Below are 27,674 nucleotides of genomic sequence, written 5' to 3'. Positions count from 1 at the left end.
TAAAAACTGAAATACCTTATTTACATAAATATTCAGACCCGTTATTATAAGACTCGTAATTGAGCTCAAGTGCATCCTGTTTCCATTGATCATCCTTGAGATGTTTCTAAAACTTGATTGAAGTCCACCTGTGGTACATTCAATTGATTGGACATGATTTGGAAAGGCACAGACCTGTCTATATGAGATCCCACAGTTGACAGTGCATGTCAGAGCAAAAACCAAGCCATGAGGTCGAAGGAATTGTCCGTAGAGCTCCGAGACAGGATTATGTCAAGGCACAGATCTGGGGAAGGGTACAAAAAAATGTCTACAGCATTGAAGGTTCCCAAGAACACAGTGGCCTCCATCATTCTTAAAGGGAAGAAGTTTGGAACCACCAAGACTCTTCCTAGAGCTGGCCACCGAGCCAAACTGAGCAATCTGGGAAGAAGGGCCTTGGTCAGGGAGGTGACCAAGAACCCGATGGTCACTCTGACAGAGCTCTAGAGTTACTCTGAAGGACAACCATCTCTGCAGCACTCCACCAATCAGGCCATTATGGTAGATTGGCCAGATGGAAGCCACTCCTCAGTAAAAGGCACATGACAGCCCGCTTGGAGTTTGCCAAAAGGCACCTAAAGACACTCAGACCATGAGAAACAAGATATTCTGGTCTGACGAAACCAAGATTGAACAGTTTGGCCTGAATGCCAAGCGTCACGTCGGGAGGAAACCTGGCACCATCCCTACAGTGAAGCATGGTGGTGGCAGCAGCATGACGTGCACATGTTTTTCAGCGGCGGGAACTGGGAGACTAGTCAGGATCGAGGCAAAGATGAGCGGAGCAAAGTACAGAGAGATCCTTGATGAAACCTGCTCCAGACCGCTCAGGACCTCAGACTGAGGCAAAGGTTCATCTTCCAACAGGATAACGACCCTAAGCACACAGCCAAGACAATGCAGGAGTGGCTTCGGGACAAGTCTCTGAATGTCCTTGAGTGGCCCAACCAGAGCCTGGACTTAAACCCGATAGTTTTGAATATAGTTGTGCAGCATCTCTCCCCATCTAACCTGACAGAGCTTGAGAGGATCTGCAGAGAAGAATGGGAGAAACTCCCAAATACAGGTGTACAAAGTTTGTAGCGTCATACCCAAGAAGACTCGGGGCTGTAATTGCTGCCAAAGGTGCTTCAACAAAGTATTGAGTAAAGGGTCTGTATACTTATGTAAATGTGATATTTCAGTTTGACATTTTTAATACATTTGCAAAAATAAAAAATAAACAGTTTTTTCTTTGTCATTATTGGGTATTGTGTGTAGATTGGTGAGGGAAAAAAACTAGTTAATCTATTTTAGAATAAGTCTGTAATGTAACAAAATGTGGAAAAGGTCAAGGGGTCTGAATACTTTACGAATGCACTGTATATGTTTATTAATATTTAGTCCAATATTTATAGCACGCAATGACGACATCAAGCTTGTGACAAACTTGTTGGAAGGAGTTGCTGTTTGTTTTGTGTTTCAGATGATTTTGTGCCAATAGAAATCCATGGTAAATAATGTATTGTGTCATTTTGGATTCACTTTTGTTGGAGAATAACAAATAATAGAATATGTTTCTAAACACTTCTGCATTAATGTGGATGTTACCATTATTATGAATATCCCTGAATGAATCGTGAATAATTATGAGTGAGAAAGTTACAGACAAATATCATATCCCAAGACATGCTGACCTCTCACCATTACAATAACATGGGAGGTTAACATTTTGGCTGTTTATGATATGTGTGAGTCTGTGACTTTCTCACTCGTCATTATTTGACATCAGACAAGACAGGACATAACTGACGTGGGATCGTAAGTCCCTTACCCGTTTTTGTCTTTGAATGACCTGTCACAGCACTCAAAGATGCTCCCTGCGTATTTTACTCCTGTTCCTCTGACACCAAGATAATTCTAGAGTGTTGATAACAGGTTTGGATGAAACATTTCCCTCCACACTGTACAGTACATGTTGAAGTCTAACCAGCTGTTTCATGCATTAAATTGATAACTCATGAATAATGCATACCCACACACAACCCACACACAACTTGAGAAATGCATGTGTAACCGAACTTGCATTAATCATGCATTGGGAAGATAGACAAAGACTGCCAGAAGTGGAGATGCTTTGTTGCTGGCCTATCCACCAGCTGCCGTGATGGGTATGAGTGAATGAGTGGTGCATTGGGAGCTATAAGCAACAGTTTGTTACTTGTACACATATCCCATGTTAGGATTCAGCCAAAACTCAACATTTCCACCGGCCACTTCAGATCGCTCTGATGACTTCATGCAAGAGCCCTGTAATTTGTGGGAGACTGATTGGAACACATCGTGGGAAAGAAGTCAGGGATGACTCTGAGTTTGGGGTTTCCAATGGTTTGATGGGTGTGTGTGAGAGGAGACACTAACGTAACAAGACCCTGGTTGATCCATTGAACGTATGTGAAACCACAGATCTGGTAGGATTAATAATGCCCAGCCCTATTTCCTAATTCACAATAAACTGCAAATTCTGCAGGTGACATGGAGAGTTACACTCTCCCCCACTGATTTCCACTTTAACATAATAACCCATACTTGGTAACAACAGGTTAAGTTACAGCCCACATGCTTTCACAACTTCCCTGATCTAAGACAGGTTCATGTTTTATGTACTATAAAAAGCCCTCAGATGAAGCAGAAGAGGCCTGACTGATCAATCAATATTATAGTGGCTATCAAATCCCTACAGGTTTGAAAATAATTGAAAAGATAACATCCATTGCAACTGCGTATCCCATCAGTGATGCGTAGCACAGTAGACTCCGCAAAGTTGACACCTCAAACGGCAAGGGAACGAAGGTTCACACAGAATGGAAAGGTGGCGTGCCAGTCCCATAGAGATGAGCCAACCAATGTAAGCTTACTATACACTCCCTCTTTCAGCTCTTTTGAGAAAGACCATTCCAGAGCATCTCTTTTGCTACTCTCTGGTTTCAGTGGAAAATAAAGTTATAGCAGGCCCATGGTCCAGTCAGTAGTCCACGTGTAATGGCTATTCCATTTCTCCTTTTCCATTCCTACCGTACCTGCATCTCCATTTCTTTCATCTCACTGTCTTGCAATGTCATGAGCTACAGTAGTCATTTCTCCACACTCCAACTCATTGGAGGACTCATTGTATTTTGGGTGATGTTAGTAGTGGATGTCCTGTATACTGTTTTAGAATAGCGTTTAGTATACGCACATCACAAATTGACCCCATAGTTTACTAGTCTCATTTACCACATTGGTAGGTAAATCCTTCACCACTTTAGTTGACCCAGAGATTGTGAAACCAACGACCTCTGCATCAATATGGAGTCTGTGTTGGTCAGTTCCCAACTCCAACATTCAGGTTATCTATTATGGGCTTGTGATTACAATGACCCCTATTATTCCCTGGAGACAGGGATATTCTTTCATCTAAGACTTGTGATGTATAGCCTTGGTGGATGATGAGTGGCCCATATATACATAGTTTCCTAGTTTGTATGTCCTAAATACCCAGAAATCCCAGGGCTTAGCAACTGACAGCTGGAGTGTTACCTATCTTGGTTGCTTTTCTAGAAAGGGTTAGGGGCCTGTGTTGGATGACCTCTTCCCTGGTGAGGGTAATAATAGTGGAAAGGGTAGTAATAATGAAATGGGGAAGTGCTTGCTTTTCATCAGGTACTCATTTAGTCCCTGGGGGACATTTCTCTCCTTCTTTTCCTCCCTCGTTCATGAGGGATGACCTCAATTTTACCATCGTGCCTTCTGCAACTCCCAAAGGACTGGAGGATCCGCAACATCTAACATCTCTCTTTCACTTTCCCTCATCCTGTCCCTCCCATTGACTTCCTCAGTCTGCCTCCCATTTCCTTTTAAAGCACAGGTATAAAATCCAGCTTGGGTTTCATTTTCTCTGTCTCAGATCTGGTGGGAGGCTAAATAAAGGTGAGTCAGGGTTTGGGTCGTAAAGGGTTAGGGAGAAATAGGCTTGCTCCAATAGACTTTATGGAGAAGAGTCATAGGATAAAATAAGTAGTAACTGGTTTTGAATCAACCAAAAATATATTTCTATTTGGTTTCTGACAGCATGTCTCATCAAAATTAAACCATTGGTTTCATATTATAGGATTTGATTCATTAGTAGTATCAGTAGAGTGGGGTTCTGCTGTGTTTGTGTATGAAATCGAGAGCAGTGGAGAGGTTTTCCCTGTCCTTGGTCCTAATCTCTAGGAGATTATGGGAGGATGTTCAAAACAGTAAATATTCAAGGTATTTGTGTGTGTGCGTGCGTGCGTGCGTCAGTGTGTGTGTGTGGGTGTGTGTATGTCGTGTGTGAGTGTATGTCATGTGTGTGTGTATGTCGGTATGTGTGCGCATGTGTGTTTTAGGGTTGAAAGTGATTGCAGATATAAAAATGTAATGGATTCCATTTCTACCTTCTAGGAAAGAATCTCAGTGGAAGGCTTGACGTTAACCTCAAGAGTTGGTCAGAAATGTTACTGATATTCACAGCCACTAAAAAAACTTGAACAAACTATAATATTAGAGTTTTATCATTTGGACATGGGACACCTAGCCGCGATAAAGGACACATAATTCAGTTCAGAATGGGGTTGATCAAGGACATCCCGTTTCACAATGGGACTTTGTTTAGAAAAAAAGAAAAAAGCTGTGTTTTTCTTTCAACTATAATCCAGAATTACTTTAGCTTTATTACACTTCCCCCGTCCTGGCATGGTCAGGGAACTTTCCCACATGGAAACCGGGGACGAGGAATCTTGGCGCAAGATTCGGGACATCTGTTTTGTCTAGCCCAAGACTAAGGCATTGATGGATGAGCCAAATGTCCAGACTGGGGCAGCCTTTAAGTGTAAGAGGAACTTTCTCTGCAGGTCCAGAGGGGTATACGAATATAGCTAGATGGACCCATGATTTTCTGAAATTAGCTAGCTTCAGTTAGCTTTACATTCCAGCTCAGGATACATCCATGTAACCAAGGTGGATATATTGATTGTGCACCTGCCGCTTACTCAAGCCTGCTCGACCTAGGCTTACAACAGCACTTTCATGTTGCACGTGTCTAGTCGAATGCCAAACTCTTCATTGAGACAAAGCTGAAACATCAATCGATGGGCGAATCAGTGCTATGTTTTCATTAGTGCCTGTAAGGGGGACCGCCCTAGCAGTGGATTGGTCAGTGAAGACGCAATAATGCAGAGCTGATTTTCTTGTCCAGAGTGAGGCTGGAGCTAATAGCTGGTGACTGTACAATATATATATAATAAAGACAAACAGCGTGATGAACATAAGAACAAATTTAACTTAATCAACTAGAACACAAAAAAAAAACACCGGGCTTCGGTAATCCCTTTTAAAGCGGCAACATACCAACCTTACCCTATCTCTGTCTCCCAAACATTGGGAAAGCAAGGTTTAAATACTCTACCCATCATGCCTCTGACCAATGAGAAGAATACATAACACAATGATCAATTAACATTGAAGAGGGAATAATTACAATACACACATGTTCAGGTCATAAACACATATTTGAAGTCAGAAGTTTACATACACTTAGGTTGGAGTCAAGAAAACTCATTTTACAACAACTCCACAAATGTATTGTTAACTTCAAACTATAGTTTTGGCAAGTGGGTTAAGACATCTACTTTGTGCATGACACAAGTAATTTTTCCAACAATTGTTTACAGACAGATTATTTCAGATTAACTCACTGTATCACAATTCCAGTGGGTCAGACGTTTACATACACTAAGTTGACTGTGCTTTTAAACAGCTTGGAAAATTCCAGAAAATGATGTCATGACTTTAGAAGCTTCTGATAGGCTAATTGACATAATTTCATTCAATTGGAGGTGTACCTGTGGATGTATTTCAAGGCCTACCTTCAAACTCGGTGCCTCTTTGCTCGACATGGGAAAATCAAAAGAAATCAGCCAAGATTTCAGAAAAAAATTGTAGACCTCCACAAGTCTGGTTCATCCTTGGGAGCAATTTCCAAATGCCAATTTCCATATAAACACTATGGGACAACACAGCCGTCATACCGCTCAGGAAGGAGACGCGTTCTGTCTCCTAGAGATGAAAGTACTTTGGTGTGAAAAGTGCAAATCAATCCCAGAACAACAGCAAAGGACCACAGTAAAACGAGTCCAATATCGACATAACCTGAAAGGCCGCTCAGCAAGGAAGAAGCCACTGCTCCAAAACCACCATAAAAAGGCCAGACTACGATTTGCAACTGCACATGGGGACAAAGATCATACTTCTTGGAGAAATGTCCTCTGGTCTGATGAAACAAAAATAGAACTGTTTGGCCATAATGACCATCGTTACGTTTGGAGGAGAAATGGGGAGGCTTGCAAGCCTAAGAACACCATCCCAACCGGGAAGCACGGGGGTGGGAGCATCATGTTGTGGGGGTGCTTTGCTGATGGAGGGACTGGTACACTACACAAAATAGATGGCATCATGAGGGAGTAAAATTATGTGTATATATTGAAGCAACATCTCAAGACATCAGTCAGGAAGTTAAAGCTTGGTTGCAAATGGGTCTTCCAAATGGACAATGACCCCAAGCAACCTTCCAAAGTTGTGGCAAAATGGCTTAAGGACAACAAAGTCAAGGTATTGGAGTGGCCATCAAAAAGCCCTGACCTCAATCCTATAGAAAATGTGTGGGCAAAAGTAGGAATGGGCTAAAATTCACCTAAATTATTGTGGGGAGGTTGTGGAAGGCTACCCGAAACGTTGGACTCAAGTTAAACAATTTAAAGGCAATGCTACCAAATACTAATTGAGTGTATGTAAACTTCTGACCCACTGGGAATGTGATGAAAGAAATAAAAGCTGAAATAAATCATTCTCTCTACTATTATTCTGACATTTCACATTCTTAAAATAAACTGGTCATCCTAACTGACTTAAGACAGGGAATTTTTACTAGGATTAAATGCCAGGAATTGTGATAAACTGAGTTTAAATGTATTTGGCTAAGGTGTATGTAAACTTCCGTCTTCAACTGTACATATTACCATTTGCAACCACTTCAATAACGATGCTCACATGTTTTAAGCATAAATAGGACATGGGATAAACGCACACTGAATGTGTAAAACATTAGGAACGCCTGCTCTTTCCATGACATAGACTGACCAGGTGAATCCAGGTGAATGCTATGATCCCCAATCGATGTCACCTGTTAAATCCACTTCAATCAGTGTAGATGAAGGGGAGGAGGCAGGTTAAAGAAGCATTTTTAAGCCTTGAGGCAATTGAGCCATGGATTGTGTATGTGCACCATTCAGAGGGTCAGTGGACAAGACAAAAGATGAAAGTGCCTTTGAACGGGGTATGGTAGTAGGTGTCAGGTGCACCAGTTTGAGTGTGTCAAGAACTGCAGCGCATCTGGGTTTTTCACCCTCAACAGTTTCCTGTGTGTATCAAGAATGGTCCATCACCCAAAGGCCATCCAGCCAACTTGTGAGAACTGAGGGAAGCATGGTGCTTTTGACACCATGTAGAGTCCACGCCTCAACAAATTGAGGCTGTTCTGAGGGCAAAAGGTGGTGCAACTCAATATTAGGAAGGTGTTCCTAATGTTTTGTACACTAAGTGAATACTTTAGCTTACCCACTACACTCAAAAAACTATGCTCTCAAACGCACCCACTGTTTAACTATCTAACGTCCGACCAGGAAGCAAAACAGACCCCTCTTTAATTGTGGAGGATAAACAAGGAAAACATTTGCATTTCTTTAGATATGCCTTCACATTTGTTTTTCTATTATTTTTGTCTTAAAAAAAATATAGATATTATAATTTTTTTCTAATTATTTAATTGAATATCCAAAACATACAATATACTTGCAGTGAAGCCGCTCAACAACTACACCACACCAGTCATCCAACAGACTCCCATTCAGAGCGACACACAGAAGCATCCAGGGTCAATGCCCTGCTCAAGGGCACGTTGACAGATCTCCCACCAGGCCAAAAAAACAGGGACCCGAACCCTCCAAGATCCCCACACAGTTCCCCAATAGCTGTCCCTCAACCATCCGAGACCCTTTCCCCAGTCCCCCCCCCAAAGAAAATTTGATTTAAAACATCTAATTCATTCCATTCCCCAGCCCCAATAACCCACCAATGCACCAACAACCAAGAAAATGAACTAAAGAGAAAAAAGTAAAAGACAAAAGAAAACAGCAAACAACAAAGCAAAAAAAACAAAAAAACAAAGGACATCAAGGACAACTAAAATCATAACAGCAATGCCAACTGTATATGTTTGAGTGCATGTCTGGCACTATTACATGTGTGTGTGTCTGTGTATGTGTGTATTTGAATGAGTGTGTGTGTATATGCATGTGTACAAACACCTGCATGGCATCAGCCTCAGGCAAACCGGCATTAGCTGTAAAAACACTGCCCCTCAGTGTCATTCAATCTTACTTTTTATTATGTTTTAGTTTGACTTTATTTTTTACTTTTATCTTTGACCATCACAGCAACTCCACTCCCACTTGTCTCCAATTCCACATGCCAACCCTCAGCTTCCCTCAGCCCATCCCACCTATCTCTGCTGGCCACCCTCTTCAGAATTCTACGCATCATATATCTTTCAACTATGCTGTGATGTTTAACGTACCCTTTCAATCTATCTAATCGAATAGAATCCACAGATTGTGAGTTGAAGATAAATACTTTTACTAAGAGTACTAGTATATTAGTAATTGACTGACCTGGTCTCTCTAGGGCCAATTTTAGATCAATGCTATACATTTTCAGCCATCCTGAACCTGAGACCAGAAACAGGCTACCTGAGGGCAATACCAAAATAAATGGTCTATTGATTCTGTATCACAACAAAATCTGCAGAACATAAAGAGTTACATTAACAGAAGACCCACAACAAAAGGTTTTGGCGCCAAACCCCATGTGTCAAATACATGTCTCCTCTCGTTTACAGCTGAACAAGAATCAGTACTGGAGGACATCGCCTTACACGAATAATATACAATAAATACATACAGTACCTTCAGAAAGTATTCATGCCCCTTGACTTATTCTACATTTTGTTGTTAAACTTGAATTCAAAATGGATTAAATAGATTATTTCTTCTCACCCATAATGACAAAATGAAAACAAGTTTTTAGAAAATGTATTAAATGAATTACAGAAATAACTAATTTAACTAATCCCTGAGTCAATACGTTAGAATGTTTATTTAATGAGTCTGACGCGAAGGACATACTGCTTTCTCGAGACCAGGCCCAAATCCCTGTCATTCGCATGAAGAAAAGACGGAGAAAACTGGGGCGGAGGTCGGAGTGCCTTGTGAGAAACCACCACTACCATCAGTACTATTGGCCGAAGTGCAATCATTAAATAAACTGGATGATCTAAGATTGACTATCCTACCAACGGGACATTAAAAACTGTAATATCTTATGTTTCACCGAGTCGTGGCTGAACGACGACACGGATAATATGGAGCTGGCTGGGTTTTCCGTGCATCGGCAGGACAGAGCAGCTACGTCTGGTAAGACGAGGGGCGGGGGTGTGTCTATTTGTCAATAACTGCACTCAACAAGCTGTATAAGCCCATAAGCAAACAAGAAAATGCTCATCCAGAAGCAGCGCTCCTAATGGCCGGGGACTATAATTCAGGTAATCTTAAATCTGTTTTACCTAATTTCTACCAATATGTCACATGTGCAACCAGAGGAAAAAAACTCTAGACCACCTTTGCTCCACTCACAGACACTCATACAAAGCTCTCCCTCACCCTCCATTTGGCAAATCTGACCATAACTCTATCCCCCTGCTTCCTGCCTACAAGCAATAACTGAATAATTACCAGTGACTTGGTCAATACGGAAGTGATCTGATAGCGCGCATGCTACGCTGTTTTGCTAGGACTGTTTTGCTAGCACATACTGGAATATGCTCAAGCTTTCATCCATGGCATTGAGGAGTATATTACCTCAGTCACAGGCTTCATCAATAAGTACATTGACTATGACGTCGGCACAGTGACCATACATACATATCCCAACCAGAAGCCATGAATTACAGGCAACATCAGCACCGAGCGAAAGGCTAAAGCTGCCGCTTTCAAGGAGCGGGACACTAATTCGGACGTTGATAAGAAATCCCGCAATGCCCTCAGACGAACCATCAAACAGGCAACTGCGTCGATACAGGGTTAAGATTGAATCATACTACACTGGCTCTGATGCTCGTCAGATGTGGCAGGGCTTGCGGACTACAACTATTACGGACTACAAAAGGGAAAACCAGCCGTGAGCTACCCAGTGATGCGAGCTTACCAGACAAGCAACACATGCTTCAGTGTTGCTGCGAGGCAAGCAACACTGAAGCATGCATGAAAGCACTAGCTGTTCAAGACGACTATGATCATGCTCTCCATAGCCCATGTGAGGAAGACCTTTAAACAGGTCAACATTCACAAAGCCGAGGGGCCAGACGGATTACCAGGATGTGTACTCAGAGCATGCATGGACCAACTGGCAAGTGTCTTCACTGACATTTTAGACCTCTTCCTGACAGACTGTAATGCCTACATGTTTCAAGCGGACCACCATAGGCCCTGGGCCCAAGAAAGCGAAGGTAACCTGTAGCACTCACATCGGTAGCCATGAAATGCTTTGAAAGGCTGGTCATGGCTCACATCAACACAATCATCCCGGAAACCCTCCAATTCGCATACTGCCCCAACAGATCCACAGATGACGCAATCTCAATCGCACTCCACACTATCTTTTCCCACCTGGACAAAAGGAACACCTATGTGAGAATGCTGTTCATTGACTATAGCTCAGCATTCAATACCATAGTGCCCCCAAAGCTCATCACTAAGCTAAGGACCCTGGGACTAAACACCTCCCTCTGCAACTGGATCCTGGACTTCCCAACGGGCCGCACCCAGGTGGTAAGGGTAGGCAACAACACATCTGCCTCGCTGATCCTCAACACTGGGGCCCCTCAGGGGTGCGTGCTTAGTCCCCTCCTGTACTCCCTGTTCACCCATGACTCCATGGCCAAGCACAACTCCAACACCATCATTAAGTTTCTGACAACACAACAGTGGTAGGCCTGATCACCGACAACGATGAGACAGCCTATAGGGAGGAGGTCAGAGACCTGGCAGTGTAGTGCCAGGACAACAACCTCTCCCTCAATGTGAGTAAGATAAAGGAGCTGATGGTGGACTACAGGAAAAGGAGGGGCGAACAGGCCCCCATTAACTTTGACAGGGCTGTAGTGGAGCAGAATGAGAGCTTCAAGTTCCTTGGTGTCCACATCACCAACATGGTCCAAGCACACCAAGACAGTTGTGAATAGGGCACGACAAAACCTATGTCCCCTCAGAAGACTGAAAAGATTTGGCATGGGTCCTCAGATCTTCAAAACGGTTCTTACGGCTGCACCATTGAGAGCATCCTGACAGTTTGCATCACTGCCTGGTATGGAAACTGCTTGGCCTCCGACTGCAAGGCACTACAGAGGGTAGTGCATACGGCCCAGTACGTCACTGGGTCCAAGCTTCCTGCCATCCAGGACCTCTATACCAGTCGGTGTCAGAGAAAGGCCCTAAAAATTGTCAAAGACTCCATCCACCCTGGTCATTGACTGTTCTCTCTGCTACCACATGGCAAGTGGTACTGGAGCGCCAAGTCTAGGTCCAAGAGGCTTCTAAACAGCTTCTACCCCCAAGGCATATGACTCCTGAACATCTAATCAAATGGCTACCCAGACTATTTGCATTGCCCCCCCCCCCCCCCTTTCTTTTACACTGCTGCTACTGTCTATTATTATCTTTGCATAGTCACTTTAATAACTCTATCTACATGTATCTATCTACCTCAATTGACTCTGTAGCGGTTCCCCCTGTAAATAGCCTCGCTATTGTTGTTTTACTGCTGCTCTATCATTATTTGTTACTTTTATTTCTTATTCTTATTTCTTTTTAAGGTTTTTACTTTTTTTAAACTGCATTGTTGGTTAGGGGCTTTCAAGTAAGCATTTCACTGTAAGGTCTAACCCTGTTGTATTCGGCGCATGTGACATAACATTTGATTTGATTTTGATTTACCTACTGTAAAGTATGGTGGTGGATCTTTGATGTTATGGGGCTATTTTGCTTACACTGTTCCTGGGGCTCTTGTTAAGGTCAACGACATCATTAACTTGACCAAGTATCAAGCCACTTTAGCTAAAAACCTGGCTGCCTCTTCCAGGAGGAAGACACTTGGCTGCAAGTGCATCTTCCAGGAAGGCAATAACCCCAAGCAATAATCAAATTCCCCACAGTAAGAAAATATTTGTTATTCATTTGCTTTTGACTTTCTTTGTCTCAGACTGTAAACATTTGTCTTTCAGCTTGTCCAAAATAACAGTTGGCCAACACTTCAAATATGCCGTCACCGGAGATAGATATCATGACCCTTCCCTTTTTATTCCTGTCAGTGGCACAATCACTCTAGAAACACACATTACCCAGTAGAGACTGTAACCTAGGTTAGTATTTTGTATCTCTAACTCTATTAATTGATTCATTGGAAGCTGAGAGAGTCTGTTGTCACTCATCACTACCCCCTACACACAGACACAGCCAATTTACTGTATATCGCACAAAGAAACAAAGAAAATCTAAAGAAAATCAAGCCAGTATGATCTGGTGTCTATAGTGTCTTCAGTACTAGCACTGAAATTCATAACATCATATATCCATGGGAACGTGGCAGGGTGTATATCTTATGGAAAACGTTCTCGAGAGGCGTAAATAGCGTGTCAGGACTTTCCGGTTTGTGCCAGATACGGAGGTTGATCCTGTGCATCTGCTTGTTTGCTCATTTCTGTTTTTCTTTGGGATTTTTTTAGTTTTCCATTAATTGGAAGCCACAGGACTAATTGTCCAAGCAGTTGGAGAGCCTTTCCACTTACTGGGTAAGAGTAAAGGGAGTGCAGTACCTGAGGTCCTGAGGTGGCTTGTTGGTTCACACACACACACACACACACACACACACACACACACACACACACACACACACACACACACACACACACACACACACACACACGTCGCTCTCCCTCATGTGAACCATAATACATACACACATACTGTACATGTCACACCCTGAACTGTTTCACCTGTCTTTGTGATTGTCTCCACCCCCCTCCAGGTGTCACCCATCTTCCCCATTATCCCCTGTGTATTTATACCTGTGTTCTCTGTTTGTCTGTTACCAGTTCGTTTTGTTCATTCAGACCTACCAGAGTTTTTCCCCTTGCTCCTGTCTTGATTATAGTGCCTGTTCCCTGGTTTTCCCGGTTTTTACCTTTCTGCCTGCCCTGACCCTGAGCCTGCCAACTGTCCAGTATCTTTGCTCCACCACTCTGGATTACCGACATCTGCCTGCCCTGACCCTGAGCCTGTCTACCATCCTGTACTGTTGCCCCACTACTCTGGATTACCGACCTCTGCCTGCCCTGACCCTGAGCCTGCCTGCCGTCCTGTGCGTTTGCCTGCCCTGTGTTCGACTTAAAAAAACTTTCATTACTTCGACATTGTCTACACCTGGGTCTTACCTCAAACGTGTTAGTACACAAACACCACATTTTTATGAGACCTTATGCCCTCCTGCAACAGGATGAACATGGGTACTACTAAAAAATTTTGCCTAGTTTTCTGTTGTAAAAAATAATTGCGATGTCAATAAGTAGCAGTAAACTTAACTCTACCTCGCCCTAAGGTGAGTTTGAGATATGGCATGCATTGCAGGGTCATATATTTCCTACATGATATGAGAGGTCACATTATGTTCACAATGCCTGCCCAATGCAATTGAAAACCTTCACCTCTGAATTGTTTCAATTTCCAAATATCCACAAAATAATCCCACAAAGAAGTGACAAAATAATATAGAAGCTCAACTGCAGTTGACAATAAAGAGGATGCACATTGCCTCATGCGTTTTGCTTTAGTAACGTGTCTTTTTTTGCTCGGCAGCAGATTTACTACTGCCTCATTGGCAGATCCCCAAGAAAGTGAGAACAGTGAATAAAAAAGCTGGACATTGTCACTGGCCGTATGGAACCATCTGCACCATGAGTCCCACACGCAACTCGTTCCACAACCCCGTCTAGATGCCCCAGCAGATTTATAGTGCAAAGCCCTGATATCAAAGTCTGTATGCGCTCCCTGACACAGATTCTGCATATGTAGGCAATAACTCCTGCCCCACACATGGCTGCATGGGTATTTTTAGATTATCAAATAAAATCAATGAATCCCTCCTCGGTATATCAGTTCATATGAGTAGTGCAGTCATGTTTTGTGTTTTTCCATACAGTGATGTCATTACATTATTCACTAGGATGTTGATCACAGTAACACGCAGTCAGGGTAAGTGGGTAGGCAGTGCTTACACTGTGATAGTCGAAGTAAACAAAGCTGATAAAAAATGTGTATATACAGTTGAAGGCGGAAGTTTACATACACCATAGCCAAATACGTTTAAACTCAGTTTTTCACAATTCCTGACACTTAATCCTTGTAAAAATTCCCTGTCTTAGGTCAGACAGGATCACCACTTTATTTTAAAAATGTGAAATGTCAGAATAATAGTAGAGAGAATGATTTATTTCAGCTTTTATTTCTTTCATCACATTCCCAGTGGGTCAGAAGTTTACATACACTCAATTAGTATTTGGTAGCATTGACTTTAAATTGTTTAACTTGGGTCAAACATTTTGGGTAGCCTTCCACAAGCTTCCAACAATAAGTTGGGTGAATTTTGGCCCATTCCTTCTGACAGAGCTGTTGTAACTGAGTCATGTTTGTATGCCTCCTTGCTTGCACACACTTTTTCAGTTCTGCCCACAAATTTTCTATAGGATTGAGGTCAGGGCTTTGTGATGGCCACTCCAATACCTGGACTTTGTTGTCCTTAAGCCATTTTGCCACAACTTTGGAAGTATGCTTGGGGTCATTGTCCATTTGGAAGACCAATTTGCGACCAAGCTTTAACTTCCTGACTGATGTCTTGAGATGTTGCTTCAATATATCCACAACATTTTTCTCCCTCATGATGCCATCTATTTTGTGAAGTGCACCTGTCCCTCCTGCAGCAAAGCACCCCCACAACATGATGCTCCCACCCCCGTGCTTCACGGTTGGGATGGTGTTCTTCGGCTTGCAAGCCTCCCCCTTTTCCCTCCAAACATAACGATGGTCATTATGGCCAAACAGTTCTATTTTTGTTTCATCAGACCAGAGGACAATTCTCCAAAAAGTATGATCTTTGTCCCCATGTGCAGTTGTAAACCGTAGTCTGGCTTTTTTATGGCTGTTTTGGAGCAGTGGTTTCTTCCTTATTGAGCGGCCTTTCAGGTTATGTCGATATAGGACTCGTTTTACTGTGAATATAGATACTTTTGTACCTGTTTCCTCCAGCATCTTCACAAGGTCCTTTGCTGTTGTTCTGGGATTGATTTTCACTTTTCGCACCAAAGTACGTTCATCTCTAGGAGACAGAACGCGTCTCCTTCCTGAGCGGTATGACGGCTGCATGGTCCCATGGTCTTAATACAATTGTTTTTCTGAGGTCTTGGCTGATTTCTTTTGATTTTCCCATGCTGTCAAGCAAAGAGGCACTGAGTTTGAAGGTAGGCCTTGAAATACATCCACAGGCACATCTCCAATTGACTCAAATTATGTCAATTAGCCTATCAGAAGCTTCTAAAGCTGTTTTCTTAATGATCGGCGTCCCGTCAGCGGGACAGTTGTAAATCATTCAGCGCGTTATGTCAAGATCGCAGATTTAAGAGTAACAACAAATGTCGGTACATATAAGTGTCTTAAAGTGGCTGAAAGCTTAAATTCTTGTTAATATAACTGCACTACCAATTTACCGTAGCTATTACTGAGAAGAAATGACATGCTATTGTTTGAGGAGAGCTTCTAACAACAAAATAGTTTTTTTTACCGCGATAGGTTTGATAAATTCACCTCTGAAGGTGAAATGTGTACTTACATTCTGAAATCTTGCTCTGATTTATCATTCAAAGGGTCCCAGAGATTACATGAAGTGTTGTTTTGTTAGACAAAATCCTTTTTCATATCCTAAAAAGGTCCATATAGCATGCACGATCGATTTTGTATTTCCACTCGTTCAATTTGCAAAGAAAGGAAACTGTGAAAATCTCACCCTAAACGTTGTTTCAATGAGTCAAATCACATTCGTATCTATTCCTCAGAGATCATTGAAGGTAACAAGACTTCACTATTTCATTAGGGGTGTAGTATATCCTATAGGACACCATATTTGTTCAGAGAGCGACGCCTTCATGGCACGCCGATGACAAGGGCGGCCATAATAATCTGCTAGCTGTCGGGCAGGCGAACAGTGAGTACTGGACTGTCCACTTATCTGAAACGTCTTTACCAATTAGAACTTTTTTACCAGGACTTTTGCACGTCTTGGACATTTACTTTGGTTTTATTTACGTAACGGTAATGGGGCTTCTCCCGCCAGTCAATGCGGGCCCAAGCCTTGGCTTCCACAAGATGGCTGCGACTAACAACAACAATTCTCTAAGTGTGTGACTGCATGAGGGTGTACTCGTGCGGGAGGATTCTGCTCTCCGACTGGCTGAATGCCCTAGTAGTTGGAGCTGCCTGTATTTTGCATGGGAGAACTGTGCTACCAGCTACTGTTCGTGTGTGTTTGACTTTTTGTGAAAATGAAACCAAAGGAGGCCTTGGGAATGCGTCTTCCACACGACCGTGGGCCTGCTGTGTCCATGCAGAATAAAATAACGGACATGGTTCTGCTGTGACTTCTACATTGCTGTCAGCAAGAGGTTCACCCTGAAGGACAGACGAATGGACTTCATTTACCTAAATACATTTTCCTTTGCAATTTGCGGGTTAGGCTACTGTTGAATGAACATGAGAATAGACAACATCCCTTTGATGCATTTCATTTATCAAGCTATAGTTTCATTTTAATGAGACACCTTTTTGACGTTTTGAATTGCATTTTTCAGTCATTTCTATTGTTGATATGGACATTTCGTTAGAACGTTATTTATTATGTGTGTGTGTAAGAATATTTCACATAATATTATTGTGTGTGTCATTCTGGTTGTTGGAGTTTTCTGTTCTATGGTGAACTTGGGTTTCATCAAGGTTTATTTGTGTGTAAATCTGACTTTGATAATAGCTAGTGCAATCCAGCCACCGACCTCACCGCACGTCACTGGTGAATCAAAGGTTCTGGTTTCGTTCTCTGGTAAATCTACGGCAGATAAACAGTAGAGAAGGATCAGATTAATTCAAAATACCTATTTTCACCTGAATTGTGTTCGCCTGAAACTACATGTTGTACAATAGTTTGATAGAGCACATACAGTAGGCTAGACATGATTGCATATGTAAAAAAAATCTAAAGGACCGCTCACAAAAAATGTTTAGGTCATGTAACAGATTTACACTGCTAGCTGATCAGTAATGGTAACCAGAGACAAAAACTGCATATTTGAGGTGTCAAGTTATACTGTACCTATTCTCTCTTCTGTACTGAGTGGAGTTCAAACTGAGAGGGTAATACCTTCTCCAAAGGCAGGACGGACCCTGAGGCAAGGGGCAGGTCACTAAACCAGCTGTCTCCCTTGCAGAGGTCTGTCCATCCCCATCACCCATCCCGCCCAACAGAGGAATTTCCCCATTCTCTCCGTTATAGGTTGACAGGAAGGATTTTGAAATGTACTAAACAGCGATTTTATTTGACTACTGTAAAACTTAAATTAAACACTTAAATTAAACGCAGTCTGTCCCCTTTAATAGTCAGGCAACGGCACACATTTAAGCAAATAAATGCTTGTTTCAAATAAATGCAGAGTCTAAAGGAATAATTTATTAGATTACCATGAATTACCATGCGTTGTTTACGAGGTTTAATGTTTGATTTGTTACATTAAATAATTCAGTATTGACAACAACAAAAAAGATCTCAATCATCCGTTTTTATCAAGAACGCGCTAGCTATTGACTGCTAACAGCTGAGAACTGCTAGCTAACTGGAAAGCACAAAAACAGTCAACTTCGGAAATACAGACCCCCAGAAAAAGTATGATTGCTCTAATGGCTAAAGTAAGAACTGCCGAAAATGCACAGTCAAAAATAATTATTATTCTGTCAAGGATTATCATTATTTTTAAATAGAAGCATACTAAGACAAAATAAATGTGACAAAGTGTGTAAATGATGACAAATTAGTGCAGGAAATGAAGAAATTGATTAAAATGCTGGAAGTGAATGCTGGAATTAAACAATTAACTATGCAAATGAGCAAAAGCTGTGTTCGTTAAACCAAGAAAATAGACGCCTGCCTCAAATAGAAGCCTCTCTCTAATAAGCGGCTGTTGTGTTCACTGATTTAGTAAATAAACACCTGGGCTATTATTTAAAGTTTTATGTTAATAACTAGTGGAGTGATTAGTAAGATTATTTAGAACACTGCTGAGAACAGTTACTATGTTCACACAGCCTTAATGTATCCATCAGGACCACAGAGTGTAAACCTGAGAGGAGCTGTATTTTATGAAAATCAACCATTCACACAGCATGGAGGGATTTCAATTAAGCGGAGCAAATGGATTTGGAAATAAATGGACAAGCGGGGTGCCTGTTTTTATCTCACAACTCACACTGGAAAAGAGTGCATCAAAGGCTGCTGCTCATGCTGCGTATTCTCCTTAAAGGAAAACTAATATAAAATTAGACCATCATTGCATCGCCCACGGATGGACAATTATTCACCAGACAGCAAAGATTGTATTAAATTTAGGTTTTTGATGCATGGGAATTATGATAATAGTAGGCTAAGAAAAACATTAAAACATAGGCCTAATGATAAAACCGATGCATTTGCTGTTGGTAAGGAGATCCCATAGCAGCATGTAGCCTAATATGTTTCTTTAACTTTTATTATTCAGGCCTATAGCAGGATATGTCTCTCCTTTTCTGACATTACTGGTTTATTCGCGCTACTCAACAACTATTAGGCTACCATTTATCCATTGCTCATTCAATAGACAAGCATGCTCGAAAGTAAACAGACTGGTAGCCTATTTAAAACATGTGACAGTATGGGTAGGCTACAGAATTGCTGTGCGATCGGAGCGCGACATCATACCCGATTTAATCTCAGATCTTATTTTTGTAATTATTATTTCACCATTATTTAACCATGTAGGCCAGTTGAGAACAAGTTCTCATTTACAACTGCGACCTTGCCAAGATACAGCAAAGCAGTGCGACAAAAACAACAACACATAGTTACACATGGGAAAAACAAACATACAGTCAATAACACAATAGAACATCTGTATACAGTGTGTGCAAATGACGTAAGGAGGTAAGGCAATAAATAGGCCATAGTGGCAAAGTAATTACAATTTAGCAATTAACACTGGAGTGATAGATGTGCAGATGTGGATGTGTAAGTAGAAATACTGGTGTGCAAAAGAGCAGAAAAAACAAAAAACAAATATGGGGATGAGGTAGGTAGTTGGTTGGATGGGCTATTTACAGATGAGCTGTGTACAGCTGCAGCGATCGGTAAGCTGCTCTGACAACCGATACTTGAAGTTAGTGAGGGAGATATGTCTCCAGCATCAGTGATTTTTGCAATTCGTTCCAGTCATTGGCAGCAGAGAACTGGAAAGAAAGGCGGCCAAAGGAGGTGTTGGCTTTGGGGATGACCAGTGAAATATACCTGCTGCTATGGTGACCAGTGAGCTGAGATAAGGTGGAGCTTTACCTAGCAAAGACTTGTAGATGACCTGGAGCCAGTGGGTTTGGTGACGAATATGTAGCGAGGACCAGCCAACGAGAGCATACAGGTCGCAATGGTGGGTTGTATATGGGGCTTTGGTGACAAAACGGATGGCACTGTGATAGACTGCGTCCAATTTGCTGAGTAGAGTGTTGGAGGCTATTTTAGAAATGACATCGCCAAAGTCAAGGATCGGCAGGATAGTCAGTTTTATGAGGGAATGTTTGGCAGCATGAGTGAAGAAGGCTTTGTTGCGAAGTAGGAAGCCGATTCTAGATTTAATTTTGGATTGGAGATGCTTAATATGAGTCTGGAAGGAGAGTTTACAGTCTAGCCAGACACCTAGGTATTTATAGTTGTCCACATATTCTAAGTCAGAATCGTCCAGAGTCGTGATGCTAGTCGGGTGGGCGGGCGGGTGCGGGCAGTAATCGGTTAAAGAGCATGCATTTAGTTTTACTAGCGTTTAAGAGCAGTTGGAGGCCACGGAAGGAGTGTTGTATGGCATTGAAGCTCATTTGGAGGTTTGTTAACACAGTGTCCAAAGAATGGTGTCGTCTGCGTAGAGGTGGATCAAAGAATCAAGAGCGACATCATTGATATATACAGAGAAAAGAGTCGGCCCGAGAATTCCACCCTGTGGCACCCCCATAGAGACTGCCAGACGTTCGGACAACAGGCCCTCCGATTTGACACACTGAACTCTATCTGAGAATAGTTGGTGAACCAGGTCTTTAGAGAAACCAAGGCTGTTGAGTCCGCCGATAAGAATACGGTGATTGACAGAGTCAAAAGCATTGGCCAGATCTATGAAGACGGCTGCACAGTATTGTTTTTTATCGATGGTGGTTATGATATCATTTAGGACCTTGAGCATGGCTGAGGTGCACCCGTGACCAGCTCGGAAACCGGATTGCATAGCGGAGAAGGTATGGTGGGATTCGAGATGGTCGGTGATCTGTTTGTTCACTTGACTTTCGAAGACTTTAGAAAGGCAGGTCAGGATGGATATAGGTCTGTAACAGTTTGGGTCTAGAGTGTCTCCCCCTTTGAAGAGGGGGATGACCGTGGCCGCTTTCCAATCTTTAGGAATCTCAGACGATATGAAAGAGAGGTTAAACAGACTAGTAATAGGGGTTGTGACAATGGCGACGGATAATTTTAGGAAGAGAGCGTCCAGATTGTCTAGCCCAGCTGATTTGGAGGGATCCAGATTCTGGGTGGGGGGGGGGGGGGGGGGGGGCAGTTGCTGCAGCAGGAGATAAAAAATCACAATCATGAATTGATAAACAAAATATTGAACAACAATTCATCATTTGCATTGAGGTGTGGACTGCTGTAGCCTTTCGTCTACTTTTAAATAGTTCAAGTAGACAATCAATCTTGCAGAGTGAGCGGGCAGTGTTTGGGACTCTCTACAGGCGGGTTCATGCATTTTCTGTTGAAAAAGTCACTGCAAAAGATGAAAACATTCTGCCCACACCTCTATAGAAATGTGATCGCTTTCGTTTAAAAACTGTCATGGCCCTGTTCCAACATCTCCAAATAATACAGCAAATGAGGACGTTTTTGTTACCATAAAAGGTGAATGGAGGGCGTTTTCCAGGCGGGATTGTAAATGCCTGTTCACGAGCACACAAATATAGTAGGGCTCTGATTTATCAATGAAAACATGTGTATACTAAATGTTGTGTGCGACAGTTTGATCAATCCCATTAATATGTTGCACACTCAAACCTTAGAATCTCCACGTACGCCAGAATTTAGTGAGAAATGTATGCACGGTTGCTAAATGAGTCCCCAGGTGATCAAAGGTGTGCATAACCCCTCCACATGTTCTATCATTCATCAGTCAGTCAACACAGCTAATGCTCTCCTCACTCTGTCTGTCTTCCAATCCTCCATCTCTATCACACAGACCTATCATTGGTTAAAACTGGTAAACCCAGAAGTTGCAGCATGCATAAAGAATGTTAATATCATTCCCTATAAACCATAATCGGTGCCCTTTAGCGAGCAATGAGAGCCGTCTTTCGCTAAATAAAGAACAGAATCTGGCAGAGAGAGAACAATGAAGCTGCAGTTTTTGGAGAAGCATTATCACAGGACTGTATACTTACTGAGTTCATCCTGCTTCTTGCCCATTTATTGCCAAAGTACATTGACTTCATAGAATGAATTAATAAATGTTGTATGATAAACTCATTATTCCACATCAACTTATTCGTATTTCATACACAACGTGCAGATAGCCTAGCAATTGGAGCATTGGGCCAGTGACCTAACGGTTGGTAGTTTGAATCCCAGAAGCAACTAGGTGAAAAATCTGTCGATCTGCCTTTGTGCAAGGCACCTACAGTGGGGGAAAAAAGTATTTGATCCCCTGCTGATTTTGTACGTTTGCCCACTGACAAAGAAATGATCAGTCTATAATTTTAATGGTAGGTTTATTTGAACAGTGAGTGACAGAATAACAACAAAAATATCGAGAAAAACGCATATCAAAAATGTTATAAATTGATTTGCATTTTAATGAGGGAAATAATTATTTGACCCCCTCTCAATCAGAAAGATTTCTGGCTCCCAGGTGTCTTTTATACAGGTAACGAGCTGAGATTAGGAGCACACTCTTAAAGGGAGTGTTCCTTATCTCAGGTTGTTACCTGTATAAAAGACACCTGTCCACAGAAGCAATCAATCAATCAGATTCCAAACTCTCCACCATGGCCAAGACCAAAGAGCTCTCCAAGGATGTCAGGGACAAGATTGTAGACCTACACAAGGCTGGAATGGGCTACAAGACCATCGCCAAGCAGCTTGGTGAGAAGGTGACAACATTTGGTGCGATTATTCGCAAATGGAAGAAACACAAAAGAACTGTCAATATCCCTCTGCCTGGGGCTCCATGCAAGATCTCACCTCGTGGAGTTGCAATGAGCATGAGAACGGTGAGGAATCAGCCCAGAACTACACGGGAGGATCTTGTCAATGATCTCAAGGCAGCTGGGACCATAGTCACCAAGAAAACAATTGGTAACACACTACGCCGTGAAGGACTGAAATCCTGCAGCGCCTGCAAGGTCCCCCTGCTCAAGAATACATACACATGCCCGTCTGAAGTTTGCCAATGAACATCTGAATGATTCAGAGGACAACTGGTGAAAATGTTGTGGTCAGATGAGACCAAAATGGAGCTCTTTGGCATCAACTCAACTCGCCGTGTTTGGAGGAGGAATGCTGCCTATGACCCTAAGAACACCATCTCCACCGTCAAACCTGCAGGTGGAAACATTATGCTTTGGGGGTGTTTTTCTGCTAAGGGGACAGGACAACTTCACCGCATCATTTGACGGGGCCATGTACTGTCAAATCTTGGGTGAGAACCTCCTTCCCTCAACCAGGGCATTGAAAATGGGTCGTGGATGGGTATTCCAGCATGACAATGACCCAAAACACACGGCCAAGGCAACAAAGGAGTGGCTCAAGAAGAAGCACATTAAGGTCCTGGAGTGGCCTTGCCAGTCTCCAGACCTTAGTCCCATAGAAAATCTGTGGAGGGAGCTGAAGGTTCGAGTTGCCAAACGTCAGCCTCGAAACCTTAATGACTTGGAGAAGATCTGCAAAGAGGAGTGGGACAAAATCCCTCCTGAGATGTGTGCAAACTTGGTGGCCAACTACAAGAAACGTCTGACCTCTGTGATTGCCAACAAGGGTTTTGCCAGCAAGTACTAAGTCATGTTTTGCAGAGGGGTCAAATACTTATTTCCCTCATTAAAATGCAAATCAATTTATAACATTTTTTACATGCGTTTTTCTGGATTTTTTTGTTGTTATTCTGTCTCTCACTGTTCATATAAACCTACCATTAAAATTATAGACTGATCATTTCTTTGTAAGTGGGCAAACGTACAAAATCAGCAGGGGATCAAATACTTTTTTCCCCCACTGTAACCCTAATTGCTGCAGGGTCGCCGTTAATAATGGCTAATCACCAGTGGTGGAGTAAGTACTCAATTGTCATACTTGAGTAAAAGTAAAGATACCTTAATAGAATATGACTCAAGTAAAAGTAAAGTCACCCAGTAAAATACTACTTGAGTAAAAGTCAAAAAGTATTTGGTTTTAAATATACTTAAGTACCAAAAGTAAATGTAATTGCTGCAATATACTTAAGTATCAAAATATAAATAATTTCAAATTCCTTATTAATAAACTAACTAGGCACATTTGGGCAGTCTTGACACAACATTTTGAACAGATATGCAATGGTTCATTGGATCAGCCTAAAACTTTGCAAGTACACTGCTGCCATCTAGTGGCCAAAATCAAAATTGCACCTGGGCTGGAACAATACATTATGGCCTTTCTCTTGCATTTCAAAGATGATGGTAAAAAAAAATCTTTTTTTTCTTTGTATTATCTTTTGCCAGATCTAATGTGTTATATACTCCTACATTAATTTCGCATTCCCACAATCTTCAAAGTGTTTCTTTTAAATGGTATCAAGAATATGCATATCCTTGCTTCAGGTCCTGAGCTACAGGCAGTTAGATTTGGGTATGTTATTTTAGGTGAAAATTGAAAAAAAACGGTCAGATCCTTAAGAGCAAACCAGACAGCACCATTTTCTTGTTATTAAAATGTATGGATAGCCAGGGGCACGTTCCAACACTCAGACATCGTTTACAAACAAAGCATGTGTTTAGTGAGTCTGCCAGATTAGAGGCAGTAGGGATGACCAGGGATGTTCTCTTGATAAGTGTGTGAATTAGACCATTTTCCTGTCCTGCTAAGCATTTAAAATGTAACGAGTACTTTCGGGTGCCATGGAAAATTTATGGAGTAAAAAGTACATCATTTTCTTTAGGAATGTTGTAAAAGTAAAAGTAGTCAAAAATATAAATAGTAAAGTCAAGTACAGATACCCCAAAAAAACTACTTAAGTAGTACTTATTTTTACTTAAGTACTTTACACCACTGCTAATCCCTGGCCATTGCCCCCTCTCTGAGAGTGTCTCGGGGGAGTAGGATATGCAAATAAATTCAACATTTACATTTCACACCACACACTTGTACTTTTTGATGTTATTCAATTACCTTTAAAGACGTCAAAATGAATTAGACAATTTAATTGAGTATGATATGAAGGGTTTGACCTTAATAACCAAAAAAAGTCTACAAAAATGTAATATCTAATCTCCAGGAACAATTACACATTAAATGTAAGTCTCACATGGTTTGAGCACGTCATCAATAATCACAACTGACTGTCAAGAAGACAGAAAAGATCTCATTTGCAATTTCAAAATATGGACACAGTAATAATTTTCACTAACTATCCAAATAACAGCAACAACTCATTCAAAGATCCAAGATCAGTTTCATGCAGATAAATAAATGAATCTCTCATTATTACCTTTAGCAGACCAGACAGTTTAGAGCTACTCCACCACAGAGTTTGGCAGCTCACACGAATTGCCTCATTGGAACCCAACACATTCAGTAAAGGGGATGAAAGGATGTCCACCTTGAAGGCACTTCCGCCACCTCTCTCCTTGTGTTCTAACCAGATGACACTTCTATTCCAAAAAAATCTATATTCTCTCTGTTTCTTCTGCCCTGACAGCTCAGCCCACTGCTCTTGTCACTGAGTCCGAGCACCGAGTCAGAGCTAAAGAGAGAGAGAGTGGGAAAGAAAGAGAGAGGAGGAGAAAATGCCTTTTAAACTGAGAGAGGAGCCTTCTGTTCAAACCCCCATTCCTCAACTACAGCCCTTAAATAGCAGTCACTTTCCCTCCCTCCCTCCCTCCCTCCCTCCCTCCCTCTTTCTTACTGTTGGATGTAGCTGGACTGCTGCCTTGATGTGGGATGCCGTTGTTCCTACTGGCAACGCCATACAAAGAGTGAAAAAGAGGGAGAGAGTGACTGTGTGAAAGAGAAAATTAGACGGAGCAAGACAGGGGGATGAGGGAAGGAGGGAGGAAGTCATTATTTTGAGGGGTCACGGTAAAGAGGTAGAGCAGTACTACTGTATGAGCAAAGTTAGTCAAAATTCAACCTGGTAACAAACACAAGGGGTTATTAAAAGAATCAGCTCTCACTTACGGGTCTGATTAATATCAAAGACACAAAGCAACACATCTATGAATGCATGATTGTCCTCCATTCATTAGGTTGAAAATCCTGTAGAGAGTCCACACCCATGACACACCAACTGCCTCTTGACCTGTGACAAAGCAGAGTTTTCAATGGCACCATGACAACTAGTGTCCATTCCCACTGACCACAGGTCTCCACTCTAAACCTGTGATGACTAAGTTCCTACAGTCATCTGTTCCCCATCTTAACACAGATTCCCAAGATGAAATAGAGATGGGGTGAGGCAGCCAGCCTCCCACCATAGTCAATCTCTTTATTTTCCAACACAGGCAATTCCTCAATCACAAAAACAGACAGACAGACAGACAGACAGACAGACAGACAGACAGACAGACAGACAGACAGACAGACAGACAGACAGACAGACAGACAGACAGACAGACAGACAGACAGACAGACAGACAGACAGACAGACAGACAGACAGACAGACAGACAGACAGACAGACCAGGCGGCAGCCAAGGTTGGTTCTCCCGCTGATACTACTACGCCCACTGCTCATCTTCTCCCTCCTTGGTGAGTAGCTGCCCCTTATAAAACAACCAAAATCGATTTTCTTCCCTCGTCATCTCTGGTCCTGACTGAGGTGTTTTCTGTCTGACAGAGTTACACTTTCATTTAACAGATGCTGTGTGGCTGAAGAAGGCAGGAAACAGACACATTTCTAGCTGTTGTGTCGAAGCATCGGGGAATAGGGTAAAAGCCGAGTTTATGGGAATATGAGTGGTGTTTGGTGTCGGTGATTTGGGCTGTAAAATGCAACCCAGCCAACCCTCATATACTGTTTAAGTCCACATCCGATGGACACAGTTAATTGACATGAAAATGCTGGATAGGTCACATGCCATTAGGACAGTATACAGTATTGTAACTGTAGGCTAAGCCTTCATTTATACTGTAGTTTATTTATACAGTATATTTAGGAGGGAGGCATTAGGCAAAAGGAGAATGAAATGTAATTGATAACTTTTACGTGTGTGTTGGGTGGACACATCTCATCATAATCCACTCCTATAGGTATATACTTATAGTTCTAGACCATTTCAACTGGGGGGGGGGGGCAAGCTGGGGCCAGTTGTACTGTTAGAGGGGCCAGTTACATTAGACGTTATTGTTGTCATATCGTTTTCTTCACTGCATTGCAGGCATTAGCAGGCAAAAGACCATGTTCATAATCATCATCGTTGCCACTGTCTAATAACGGAGGTAAAAAAAGAACGATAGCAAAAATTTGTTATGTAAAAATGATTTCATACTCCACATTTAGGGGGGCCACAAGGGGGTCCAAAATTGTTGGCACAGGGGCACTGCCCCCCCCCCCCAGAACCACTAGTGATACTGTATAATAATTATTATGGCAGTATGCTGCTCTTGTACAGTAATGCTTCACTTTTTTGATGTGGTAAAAAAAAAAAGATGTCTCAAATTGACATGCTTGTTAACAGAGGACTTCTGCGTGTAAGCCAAGCCAAGGGAAACTCAGCGAATGCCCCAATGATGATTTCCAAAAGGGAGCCAAATTCCACACTTCACATTATATTGTACACTTATTCTCCATAATTAACATAACAAAGCCGG

General features: G+C 42.1%; 1 protein-coding gene across 2 annotated transcripts in view; it reads right to left on the bottom strand.

Moving 5' to 3' along the window:
• The window catches only part of LOC106563019 (tenascin), an 84,172-nt gene extending 58,497 nt beyond the window's left edge, over positions 1-25,675 (bottom strand). For both annotated transcript variants that reach the window (XM_014128210.3, XM_014128211.3), the window contains exon 1: positions 25,355-25,675. The gene's annotated coding sequence lies outside the window, so the exon portion shown is untranslated. The remainder of the gene's footprint in view (positions 1-25,354) is intronic.
• Positions 25,676-27,674: the final 1,999 nt, after the last annotated feature.

Source organism: Salmo salar, chromosome 11 (genome assembly GCF_965601325.2).
Source record: "Salmo salar chromosome 11, fSalSal1, whole genome shotgun sequence".
Classification (NCBI taxonomy): Eukaryota; Metazoa; Chordata; class Actinopteri; order Salmoniformes; family Salmonidae; genus Salmo; species Salmo salar.
Note: the sequence above shows the minus strand (reverse complement) of the source record. Positions and strands in the feature narration are given on the sequence as shown.